The 13,023-nt window shown below is 35.1% G+C and overlaps 1 long non-coding RNA gene across 1 annotated transcript; it reads left to right on the top strand.

Moving 5' to 3' along the window:
• Positions 1-12,284: 12,284 nt before the first annotated feature.
• LOC134741860 (uncharacterized) lies at positions 12,285-12,758 on the top strand. Its single transcript, XR_010127906.1, has 2 exons — positions 12,285-12,512; positions 12,553-12,758. It is a non-coding gene; the product is annotated as an uncharacterized LOC134741860 (long non-coding RNA).
• Positions 12,759-13,023: the final 265 nt, after the last annotated feature.

Genomic DNA, 13,023 nt, shown 5'->3' with positions numbered 1-13,023 from the left:
GCAGTTGCACTACTTCTGTTGCGGCATTACTGTTTCGGCGTTGAAGCGGGCACTGTCACTGTCAATTCCTTTGATTACGATTACGCAACAGTAATTCAGCTGCAGTTGATGCCATCCGAATGTCACCTTTACGCGTTTGTTGTATAGTTGTATACATAGGTCGACTCAGGAACTCTGGCACGAATGGAATGAATGAGTGAATGGAAATATTTATGTGTGTTAACCTATAAAATTTTGACTCTGGCTATATACCGACACTTGTGTCAGTCAAACAATGACATATATAATTCGTTTCGTTCATTAAATTCATGCCAGCTTTAGTGAACAAACCTGTACTTAACTCGTGATTTGTTTCACGAAAATCAAATCAAAACAGCAACGTCTGTTGTCCATGACAAACAGCCAGCGGTTGCCTTTCGTACAGCCTCCCTTAATTATTGTGTCAAAATGCAACGCTGCATTATTTCACACGACATGCAGTACAGATAGCCAGCCAAACATTTAAAACGAGGATTTAGTTATTTTGTTGTTGGTTTATGCATCTAGGATATTCAGAATAGGCCACACTTGGAATCGAGATGAGCGGAAAACAAAGAGGAGACTCTCCTGGCGGTTGAACACTTAGTGCCAGTTGCACCATCCGCACTTAACAGACTGATCAAAGTCAACCGGCGCGCCGCGGCGGTTTACTGTGACACTTTCCATACAATGAAATTTAGCGAACTCTTTAACGATTACAAACAGTTGGTGCAACCGACCCTAAATAGCTTAAAATCTTCAGCATCAGCTCAGTGCATGGTCAAATGGACGTTTCATAATACCAGTAATAGGTATATTACAAAAAAATAGGCATAATGCCAGCCGGACTCGCGTTCCAAGGTACCGTACGATCACGTAGTATATACTTACACACATTAGAATAGAATATAATAGAATGGAATAGAATAGAATGGAATGGAATGGAATGGAATGGAATGGAATGGAATGGAATGGAATGGAATGGAATTGAATTGAATTGAATTGAATTGAATTGAATTGAATTGAATTGAATTGAATTGAATTGAATTGAATTGAAATGAATTGAATTGAATTGAATTGAATTGAATGGAATTGAATTGAATTGAATTGAATTGAATTGAATTGAATTGAATTGAATTGAATTGAATTGAATTGAATTGAATTGAATTGAATTGAATTGATTTGATTTGATTTGAATTGAATTGAATTGAATAAGATTTTATTCGTAAGCATAAACAAACAAGACATTACATAATATAAAAGAAAACATAAAATAACATTAAAGTGCCACGAAATGGCCTCATCTCAGCATGTTGCTAGTGACTTCCAGCGCTGATCTTCCGATGAGACCATCAGGTGAGAAGAATCACAAGAAGAGAAGATAATAAAATAACATGCAATGAACAAATGGTTAAATAAGAAAAAGGTACACAGCAAGAAGATACAACATAACGATTATATTAAAAATATTTATATAAAGCAAGCATCGTACTTATAACATAACAGTCAGTCCCTGTATCGGTCCGGTCCAACCATACCTTGGCCGAACATTACAGCTACATATTATGCAACTAGTCCCAACTACACGAACTATAAAAAAAAGAGAAAAAAGACAATGACGTCTGTCAAGTGTCAAACCAAACCGATAGAGATCGAGCGTTTATCAAATCAATATTATATTATCTATTTATTAACAAGACAGCATCAGAGGAAGACATATACTAACATAATAATACTGTAATAAGTATGGCGTGTCAGGAAATATTGTTTAATATTGTAATGCAAAATCTTATTTTTTTTGTCACACCGAGTATTAGGTTTGGCGTTTAGACTTTAACCATAGTTATTAGTTGTTATGACTGCAATAAAGAAACACTGACCACCGCCGGAGGGACGTACAGTCACCTGCAATAATATGTTACACAACGAAGGCCGTGAAAATATCTGACACGATCTTATTTGTAGAGCCATAAGAGCGTTTCAAATATTTTTTTAGCGATAGACATGGAACTTCGTATAGTTAGAAAAGCAATTTAAGAAATGTGATTCAAGCATTTTCAACAATTCGTCCTCAAAGTGTTTAAAACGGGGTTGATTGATAATTTGTGTCGGTAAAGAGTTTTTTTATAAAGGAGAGAATCAAAACATATAAACAAACATATATATAAAGGCATTTTGTCAGAATAGTACAAGCTTTGCTTAGTTTGGGCTAGGTTGATTTATGTAAGATGCCCCCTAATATTTATTTATTTATTTATTAAATAAATAAATAAGATATTTCAACGTTTTTGTAAATTCTTCTCTTTAAGGGGTTGAAAGAAGATGAAAGTGTATATCTGAAACTAAACATTTTTTGTGAGAGACGTGACAAAACACAAAACAGTAATAGACTGACAGTGTTTAAAAATAATCCTATAAGGGACTAAACACGGATATAAGTACTATTAATGGGAGGGAGTTGTGAACTTGAAGTCGCGCTAGATGTATGGAGTCGCATATATTTTAATAAGCGCCACTTGCACCCTTTCACCGGGTTAACCCGTTAAACCTGGAGTTACCATGGTTACCAGTACAATTTGACACTGGCTTAACGGTTTAACCGCTTAGCGCCGGGTTAGTGGGATGGTGCAAGTGGCCCTAAGTGACTCTTTATAAAAAGGCTTTTTTTGTCAGAATACAAAAAAAAAAACTGATGTTTAGATTTTTTCTTCCTGAACGCCCACTTTACAGTTCCAATGTACGGGAGCGCCACACTTGACGTAGACATTCCAATTTACGCGAACGAAGGCATCTGTCATAATAACCAAGTAGAAAAGACTTAAATGACCATTATTATTTGTCCATTTCTTTTCGACTTTGTAGGTATTATTCCTTTTTTTTTACTAAGATGAAAAGGCGAAACTGAAATTAATATTTAAAAACGTTTTATTATGATTTTTTTTATACTTTATTACATGTACTTATAGCAAATAACTTTCTTATTTACATAATGTTTTTACGCCGTTTTATACTCGTACAGTTACAGCAGAAGTTTTAGTTTTGGCGTTTCAATATTTATATTTTCGGTTGAAACCCATTGCGTCCTTCTTCCTACTGACGTCACATATCTTAGCAATATTTTGTAACAATTAGACTGTACCTACGAGTACATTAAGTAATTTATATGCTTCCCTAAGCAAACGAAACCGCTTAAGACAAACAATATTTCAGTAAAGCCGTACCTCATATTGCAGGACTAATGTCTCCACCATTTGGTACATTTGGGAGACCCTGCGTAACGAGCAGACGGCGTGACAAGAACAACAACTAAGTGAACTTGGTCTCAGATGGTGACCACACGACATGGCAGCGGGGTCTGATTTAGTGGTCCCCCGAGCTAAGATGCGTTTCACTTTAAGTTAGAACATGAGGGTTAGTGAAGAATATTGAGTAAGTGCTAAATAAAAGATTCCTATTTACCTATAAATGAACGTGGATTCATCGAACTTTGAATCTAACTCGTGATTTAAAATATCCTTTCTTCTGATGTATAAAGTTCTATATTGAATAACTAGATTTTCGGGGAATCTAAAAGCGATTTAAGAGCAAAGTATCTAAGTATATAAATGTCCCCAAGTAGATGCGTCATTTCGCTTACAGTAGACATAATAGCGTGAACCGCAAAATGACGCCGGGCGCCGGTAAAGAGCATGGTAGTCAAGCTCATATTTACATGTCGAAACGATTCTTTGCACGTTGTAAATTACGCTAGTCTAAAACGGCTCTCAGCCGGAATTCACTGTCTGTAAATTTTTCATGCTATAATTTGTATAATCCCACATAGGGAGTCCTATGTAGGTAATCTAGCCATGTGCACGGGTACTGAGTAAATCCGTCGCATGAACACATAAATCCTCTTTTTGCGCCTGGAAAAGTTGCAGCTCGCTCTTTCATGTGGTATGTACGGTAAGAAGATTAATAATTTACTTAGTGTAGACTGATTGTTTTGTAGAATTAAAGCTACTTCAAAATCAAATTAAGATTTAAAATAAACGGTAACTTTGATAACTGAACAAACGAGCAAAGTCCTTACATTTTACTTGAAACACATTAAATTTATTTGTCATTTCGAAGATGAAAGATAAGATGTCTAGATAAATATATTTTTATGTACTGGCAAGAGCATGAGTAGGACCTATAAATTACCTAATTCAATTCAATCTTTGGGTAATATGGCTCCATCGATACTGTCGAAGATTTCGCCAACGCCAAAGTGGATCTCACGTGGGATCGAATTAATATTATTTGTAATAAATAAACTTCAGCCAATGTACGGTATAAAACTATAAAAATATGGCCTCTAGGGCTCTAGCCAGCCACGGTTAGAGGTAAAAATATCAAATGCGAGTAGAGCACGACGTTGTTCGGTAGTTGGGTTATGAGCTCTTGTAAGGCAATAGCTGAACTTTACAAGGACCCGCGTGGGCTACCCGGCGTTGATGCCAGAATGGTGGTTAAACTCGTTTCATGATTACTTTTTCATTATCTGCGTGTGCAGATTAATTTACTGCTATCAATATTACACTTTAATCAATATTAATGAGCAAAAACAAAGAAATGAATCACGAGGCGATGTTACCAATATAACGGTTGACGAATAACTAATAAATTACCTATAACCCTAGCCTAAATAGCAAGCCAACACAGTTAAGTAGTTTATGGGCGTTTTTAACTCCTGTAGGCCTAGCATATCTTACGTTGTACTCTGTCACTTCATACTTCGAGTCGTGCTAGAAGTTTGAACTCGCGCGTCAAAAGTCAAGTTATGCTAGTGTGTCGATGGCTCTCTAATGGTATAATATGAATTAATTATTATTAATTCAATGTTTTTAAGAATAATAATAACTGCATCAATAAATTGCTTTGATATTTAGATTAAGGTATATTTGTAAAACTTGACTAATTAAATTAATTTAAAAGTGCTTGTTGCTAGGCCTATTTGAATAAAGAGTACTTTGACTTTATAATATTTATGCCAGTACGAGCGAGATGCATAGAAAGTAAGTTACGCTCACGCCAGCGAATATCTTCTTCCTCGCGTTATCCCGGCATTTTACCACGGCTCCTGGGAGCCTGGGGTCCGCTTGACAACTAATCCTAAGAATCGACGTAGGCACTAGTTTTTACGAAAGCGACTGCCATCTGACCTTTCAACCCAGAGGGGGAACTAGGCCTTGTTAGGATTAGTCCGAATATGTCAGTGTCAAAGTCGTGGTATCCGTACAGTTCAACTAATCAGACAAAAGCAATGTGTACTAACTGTCAACTAGAATTTGTTACCTACTGCTTAAACGTTTACCAGTCCTTTAACATGTGGTGTAGTGTGCGACGGGCATAAAATTCGACCTCGCTATATTTCCATTTTGCTGCGTAGCAGTGCTACGAGGTAACGGTACACTGCAATGAATGTGACCAACGCTAAGCAATATTCAATATCAAATACACATTTGCTGCTGATAAGTGATGAAGAAACTGTTGATGGCCAGTTTAGTTGAAGGCGCCATTTTATGCCTTAGGTACACAAGGTACGAATGCTGAAATTTAGGAAAGGGACACATATTAAGTATATTTGTAGATATATACAGAATATTAAACATTCAGTTACATAATTTAGGCAATATTAGCTTAAATAGGAAGTTATGGCTAGAAATACATATATATATATATCTGCTGACAATGCATAAAAACTAAACAAAATCATAATAGGGCGATGTGATAAATGCTACGCATAAACACGAGTGAAACACGTAACATTAATCTGGCGAAAAATACTTATTTTCATCACTCATACCTTTACTTTCGTATAGAATATTGATTTCCAGCAAGTTAAATTAAAAAGTCCTAACGTAGACTTGTGTTTCCAGGGAGCGGCATTCATTATAATAATATGATAAGATGGCTCGCTTTTACATCAAAAATAGTGTAACAAGGCAGCTTGTTCGCTCCCACTTTTTGGTGCACGATAGATGCACTGCGAGTCGCTTCAAGTTCGTATCATAACAATATCAGTAGTAGATTGTTAACCAAAGGATGAAAGGCACTCATTTCCGCCGAGATATTTTAATAATAATCCGAGGCTGAAATTATGCCTTTCACCCGAGTTAAACACTCTACTTTTCATTTCGAATACGAGGAAAGTAAAATGTATATTTTTTTAAAACATGCCCAAGTATCATTTTATAGTATTTCTTAAAGGGTACTTTAAATTAACAATTCAGGCAAAAGTATCGTTATTTATGGAATGGAGAGTCAAATATCAGAATGGAAATTGTATAACAAATCCATTTAAACACAAATTTTAATTGCTTATTGTAAAAAAAAACGTACTTCGAACGTAAAATGCTCTAGTGCAGACACGTATCATTTTCTGCACACCTTTTAGAACAACAGTGACCCTATTTCAGAGCATAAGAAATGAAAAATAATATATGCATAGGTTACTATATTATACTGTTTTGTATACTACCATCCAAGTACCTATTTGCGCCGTACCTATAATTATGCAGTGTGAGCGGACCGACGGGGGTGCGCGCCGCGGGTCGCGTCCGTGACAAATTGCACGCGTCTCCTGCGCCGCGCCGTTAATTGCTCGCCGTAAATTGTTGCACCAATTGTTTAATGAGATGTCACATTAGTGCGGTGGTGCCGCGATTACTGGCAGGTGTAATTTGTGCCGTTTGGCGCTATTTCCGATTAGTCGATTGGTTTTTACGAGCTTTTATTTCGCTTTACTTTAGTTTCTTGTCGTAAATTGTTGTATCAACGGTTTTATAAAAATTTTCATTTAGTACTTTGCAGGTTTTGCGTTGTAGTATTGTAGTTTTTATTGTTAGTGTTCCTTGAGATAAGTAGGCTTGATATTATAATAACGTTCAGTAGAAAAAAAAAAACAATTTATTAACTACGACTACCTTATAAACAACGTGTCATTATGTAGAGTTTCTACCATTAAAGATTTAGGTATTCATTTGGATAATAAATAGAGCCTTTAGGTTACTTGGGTTCATCTTGAGAACTTGTAAAGAATTCAAAGAAGCTATCACCTTGGTGACCTTGCTGACACTCTTCAACTCGCTAGTCAGACCAATTCTGGAATATGGATCAACAGTATGGAACCCTAGCTATAAATGTTATATTCATAGTATTGAAAGAATTCAAAAGAAGCTCATCAAACATTTAAAATATAAAAACCTTGTGTCAACTCAACCGCTTAACCTGAATAAACTGGTGTCTCTTACAAGCCGGCGCACATTTAAAGATCAAATATTTTTGTATAAAGTATTAAGAAATTTAATTGACTCCCCTTATTTGTTAAGTAGACTTAGCTTTAAAACTCCCCGCTTGAACACACGGCGTAGCGATAAATTATTTTGTATTCCCTTTACTAAAAATAAATACAAATCAAACTCCTTTCTGATAAGAGCTTGCAGATTTAATAATGATATTTTCTCAAAAATTGATATAATTAATGACTCCTTGTCTAAATTTAAACGTCAAGTACTTTTGGTTTTAAATAAACAAACGAATTAAATACACTGTAACTTTACACTTAATTTCAAATGTAATGTATAAAAATAGCTTTATCTTCATTAATTTGGCCCCTGTCCTAATTCGACCCTCGTTGTTAATCTTTAAGTTTAGTTATACCGTATTTTGTTTTTCTTTAATGAGCTATTAAGTGGTGGCAACTGTCCTGGTTTATGAATTATGTATAAGACACTAGTTATAAGAAACATGTACCGTTTGTGCCCAAATAAACATTAAAACATTAATAACAGTTTAATGTAGTAAATTTGCTAAAAAGGTTTATTAATTCAAATTATACAATTATTTAATATTCATTTCTTCATATAACAGAACTAAGAAGGCTTAATTTATTGTTCATGCATAATCATAAAATGTACTTATATTAAAATCTGCAAATATTCAACCAGTGTACATAATATATATACATAAAATATAATAATTGCGGCCACTGTTTTCAACTCATCGGCTATTGTTTACAAATAAACATTCCAAGTGCATGCAGCGAATACAAATTATTTTAGCGGCATAATAACAGCCTTGCGACCTGCACGACAATCAAATAACAATCAATTCTTCATAGACTTGATGCAACTTTACGTCCATCCTTTATTGATCCGGTGGGTGTGTACTGAACATAAACTTCCAATAAAGTCCCCATGCGGTATAAAGGCCCGGATTTATCGGACTAACCCCATGTAAATAAATAAAGTGGAGCATGCATTTCTTATGAGAAGTTAGCCGCGCCGTGAGAGGGTTACAAAAACTATCGATTTACCTTCATTGTTATGAGTTATGATGAGTTTGATATCAGAATCATAACAGATTTCGAGGTGTTCGGTAAAGGGAAACACATTTACACCTTTTATTGGATAACACTGGGACTAACTGGTGATAAATGTAAAAAGGTTGAATTAATGAAAAGAAAAAAGTTTTTGAAAAGGTAACAAATGACTTATTTTTGTACGGACGCTAATGAAGCCACTCTAAAGTGCTTGCATTAGTCACCCGATAAGTAATCCTGACATTTTTCAGGAGTTGAGCAAACATTCAAATGTGCCGGACTCCAAACGATTTATCCGAGTCGTAACTTCAATCAGATTAAAGTACATTAAAGTGTTGGTAAAAGTTCAATTTGGGGAAACCGGGAAAGAAATATGGCGTCAGGTAGGGGATTCAATTCAATCAGCTCCCTTGGTACCTTTCGCAGCCGTGATTTGATGAGATTGTTGAGAATCAGAATAGGTAAAGAAAAACTTGGTTCCTTGCCGTGGTCTAATGGAAATGCGATGTTTGCGCCACACCGCGAATAACCAAGCGCATTGAGTTGCGATCTTGTTTACTCCTACTGTTTCGTTTTGAATCACAATAAGAAATAAAGCGATTGCTGTTAGCAAATATTCATACGGTCGTTTTTATATTAACATGTTTTAGGAGATCTAAGTATTGATTTTGCGGCGCCGCACGTTCTGTTCTTAAAACGTTCGTTATTAAGAATGTTTAATAAGGATGTTTTACAAAAAAAGAAAACCGACTTCATAAAGGAGGCCATAAGTTCTGTCACAAAGGTTTTCACTGATAAAAAAGTTATATGTAAAAATCCCTTATTATTCATAACTATATAATTACATATGGTTTAAAAGCTTATTAAATGGTGAATAGGGTATTCAACATTTTTTTATAAATGTATTATATTGGTATCAGTCGATCAGGTTTGTTTTGAGGATCAAATGTCTGTATGGGACCCAGCAATACAACAATACAAAAGGCACAAATGGTGGTCAAAGTCAGGCACCCGCACTTTACTGACGAAACGCTCCTACCAAAATGGCAATACATCGTGACGTCACCATGATTGTAACGTCGCTATTGCTTAGAAGCCGTTTCGATGTATGAAAAACAAGGAAATTGCGATATTGTCCGTGAAATATTGCGTTTATGTATATTGTTGCTTAACAATATTTTTTTCAATAAAATGTAAGGAATCGAATGGTATTTTTTTTTTTCCTATTAGGAAGTTAAAAAATAGCTATTTATGCAACAAGTGCGGAAAGTGTATGATTTCCGACGAGTGTATAAAGGAATACGAGTCGGAAATCATCTTTACGCACGTGTATCATACAATGTTTTACTATGCATTGTGCGAGTAAATAAAAAAAAACATATCATGGCAAATAAGTTTAATTATTAAAAGGAGTGTTTTAAATCGACACGAGTTGCGATTTACCTATTCGCACGTGTATCGTACAACGTTTTATAGTACATATGGCCCTTTAAACTTTCGACATATGCACGAAAAGTGCTCTTTTCCGCACTAGTGCGAGAAAGTAGCACCATATGTACTGTAAAAAAAAATTGAAAACAAAAAGCACTAGTGCGGAAAAGTAGTACTTTCCGCATGATATGGCTCCGTAGGAAACGCACTTTTCGAGCACATGCATTATAAAAAAAAATTTTAAACAGTTGTATTTTTTTATTATTCCCATATATTTTTTAAGTTTCGAAATTATTGTTATAAATTGCTCATTTTCTGTTTATTTAACCAGATTTAGTTATAAAATTCAACATGTGTCAACAAACATATTACTTACAGTATAATGTAACGTAATGTTCTGTCTTGGTTTTGCAGTTCTATGTAATATTCAGAAAGGGTCATAAAAAAACACGTCCAACAATACGCTCAGTGTTTAACGTGATATTGATCCCGAGCGCCTCGTAGACGCCTCTGGTGACCAGATTGCTGGCAGCTACTTCGGCCAGAGACTAAGTCTGGCCATCCAAAGAGGTAACGCTGCCAGTCTTCTGGGCACCATAACAAATGATAGCGACCTGGGGAGCATTTTTTATTTATAAGTTTATTTTAAGTTTTATAAGTTTAGTTTAGTTTTATATTAGTTAGTTTATTTAATATTAATTTTAACAAGTACCTAATAAATAAAGTTGCGATCTAAACTTTTAACTACTTAGTATAAAGTACTCGTAAATATGCTTTCGAATCATGGTTAAATTTTTTTTATTAAAAGCCTTTTTTCTATCTTTCTTTGCATTAACAGTGAAAAGGTTGCAAAAAAACAGAGGTAACATTCACATTTATAATATTAGTACTAGATGTATTGTGATTTTTAGATATAAAGCCGATTATAATTGACAGGTTGTAACAGGTTGACAGGTTTGAAGTCGGGTTTCTTTTCTTGTATAAAACATTTATCCAAAAAAACTATCTAATTAAAAACATTCAGAAAAAAAACTAAACCAATGTGGGTTGACCCTATATTACCAATATTATCATTATACAGTGTGTACAAGTTACGAGATACGAGCATTTTCAAGTAACTGTCAGCGCTTGTTAGCACTTACTATAAAAAGCTCGTATCTCGTAATGTCATGTCATCTTATGTATCGTAATGTTTGCAGTTACATTGCTGCTCGGTAAATTTTCAAAAATTAATTACGGGGTCATAATTACACAGATAAATTCTATATCTGGTTTAATGTATTTGCCCATATTGGATTTATAAACTGTATACTATTGACGCTTATTTTAAATGTAATTTGTAGTTACAATTTGCTACTAAGTACTAATTTACTACCGGCGCAACCCACATTTTGTTATCGAGTGAGTTATTGTATCGCTTGATTCTCTGTGAAAAGATCGAACACCAAAAAGGCGGGAGTACCGTCGCTCGATTTGTCAACATCATTGCGATTATCCGACTGTAGTGAATGTCGTGCAAATAAATCGAACGAGATTAGAGAAGCAGAATAGGCACCTGGCTGCGTTTCTCTTTTTACTTTAGAATGTTCGTTTTCCTTCTTTTTAAAGTAGGTATAGTCAAACCAAGAAAAGTCTGCGGCTGTCATTCAATAAAAAAAAAATATGGCAATGTTTATAGCAGTCACTAAACGTCTTTCACTTGGCACCTATTGTCAGAATCGTATAAATAGGTATTTGTGTTACTTGTGTTTTGTGTGGTACCATTATGAAACCTTATAAAAGCGGCGTGCGGGAGCTACTTTTCCGCAAGATAGATAATTTTACAATTGTAAAAAAACATCACGAGGCTATTCAAGCTGAAACAAGGCAATGTTTACAATATTCGGAGTTAACGACGGGTAACTGGAATGAAACATCTTAATACTTGCACCATATATAGATAATATAATATTGGTTTCACAGCAAATTGAACATACCTAAGAGCGTTTTCACATTGTCCGATCCGATATCGGATGTTGGATCCTACATACCATCCTCATACTCATATCTGTACTCCTAGCATGTAAGTGAATTGGTTTTAAACTGTAAACTTACATTGTTTCCAATAAATAAATAATAATATTAATAATAATAATCAGCGTAGTCAGGCCACGGGAGCGCGCCCGGGCGCCGTCTTTAGCGGTCACACACAATACAGCAAACAAATATTATCGGTCCGACAGCTGACGGGGGGCTCCGACATGGCTGAAACTATCGGAAGAGCCTTTCCGATATTGGATGTCGGAAAGCGCCTATGAGAAAGACAGCTGCAGGAGAGTGCCATTGGCATTAAGTCTGCCTTTTTTGCGTTATTGATCGTTTTTAGGGTTCCGTATCCAAATAGGCTGTTACTGAACCGGTGAGCTCCATCTTAGGCCCTGTCTTCACTTTCCATCAGGTGTGACTAGGGCCAATCGCCGATCAGTTTATAATATATAAAAAAAAATGGCAAAAAATGGAACCCTTATGGATCCATCATGTCTGTCTGTCTGTCCGTCCGTATGTTACAGCCACTTTTTTCCGAAACTATAAGAACTATACTGTTGAAACTTGATAAGAAGAGATGTGAACCGCATTAAGATTTTCTCACAAAAATAGAAAAAAAAAACAATAAATTTTTGGGGTTCCCCATACTTAGAACTGAAACTCAAAAAATGTTTTTTCATCAGACCCATACGTGGGATATCTATAGATAGGTCTTCAAAAATAATATTGAGGTTTTTAATATATATTTTTTCTAAACTGAATAGTTTGCGCGAGCGACACTTCCAAAGTGGTAAAATGTGTGCCCCCCCCCCCCTGTAACTTCTAAAATAAGAGAATGATAAACTAAAAAAATATATGATGTACATTACCATGCAAACTTCCACCGAAAATTGGTTTGAACGAGATTTAGTAAGTAGTTTTTTTAGTACGTCATAAATCGTAAACCGCAATTTACCTTTCACTCACGTTTCACATAAAAAATACATTGTTTAAATTGTGTAATGTACGGAACCCTCGGTGCGCGAGTCCGACTTATTATATTACTTTACATATGTTAAAAATGCCTGTAGCTTTTGATGACAATATTGTGTTTACAAAATTGTAATGGTAAGGTACAATTTACATACAATGTAAGTTTTTGCCACAAGTATTTAATAAACGAGGGTAGACTTGTTGTTATTTAATTTGGAATTTAAGTAGGT

The sequence above is a fragment of the Cydia strobilella genome, chromosome 5 (genome assembly GCF_947568885.1).
Source record: "Cydia strobilella chromosome 5, ilCydStro3.1, whole genome shotgun sequence".
In the NCBI taxonomy this organism is placed as follows: Eukaryota; Metazoa; Arthropoda; class Insecta; order Lepidoptera; family Tortricidae; genus Cydia; species Cydia strobilella.
The sequence above is the reverse complement of the archived record's forward strand: the minus strand, read 5'-3'. Positions and strand labels throughout refer to the sequence as shown.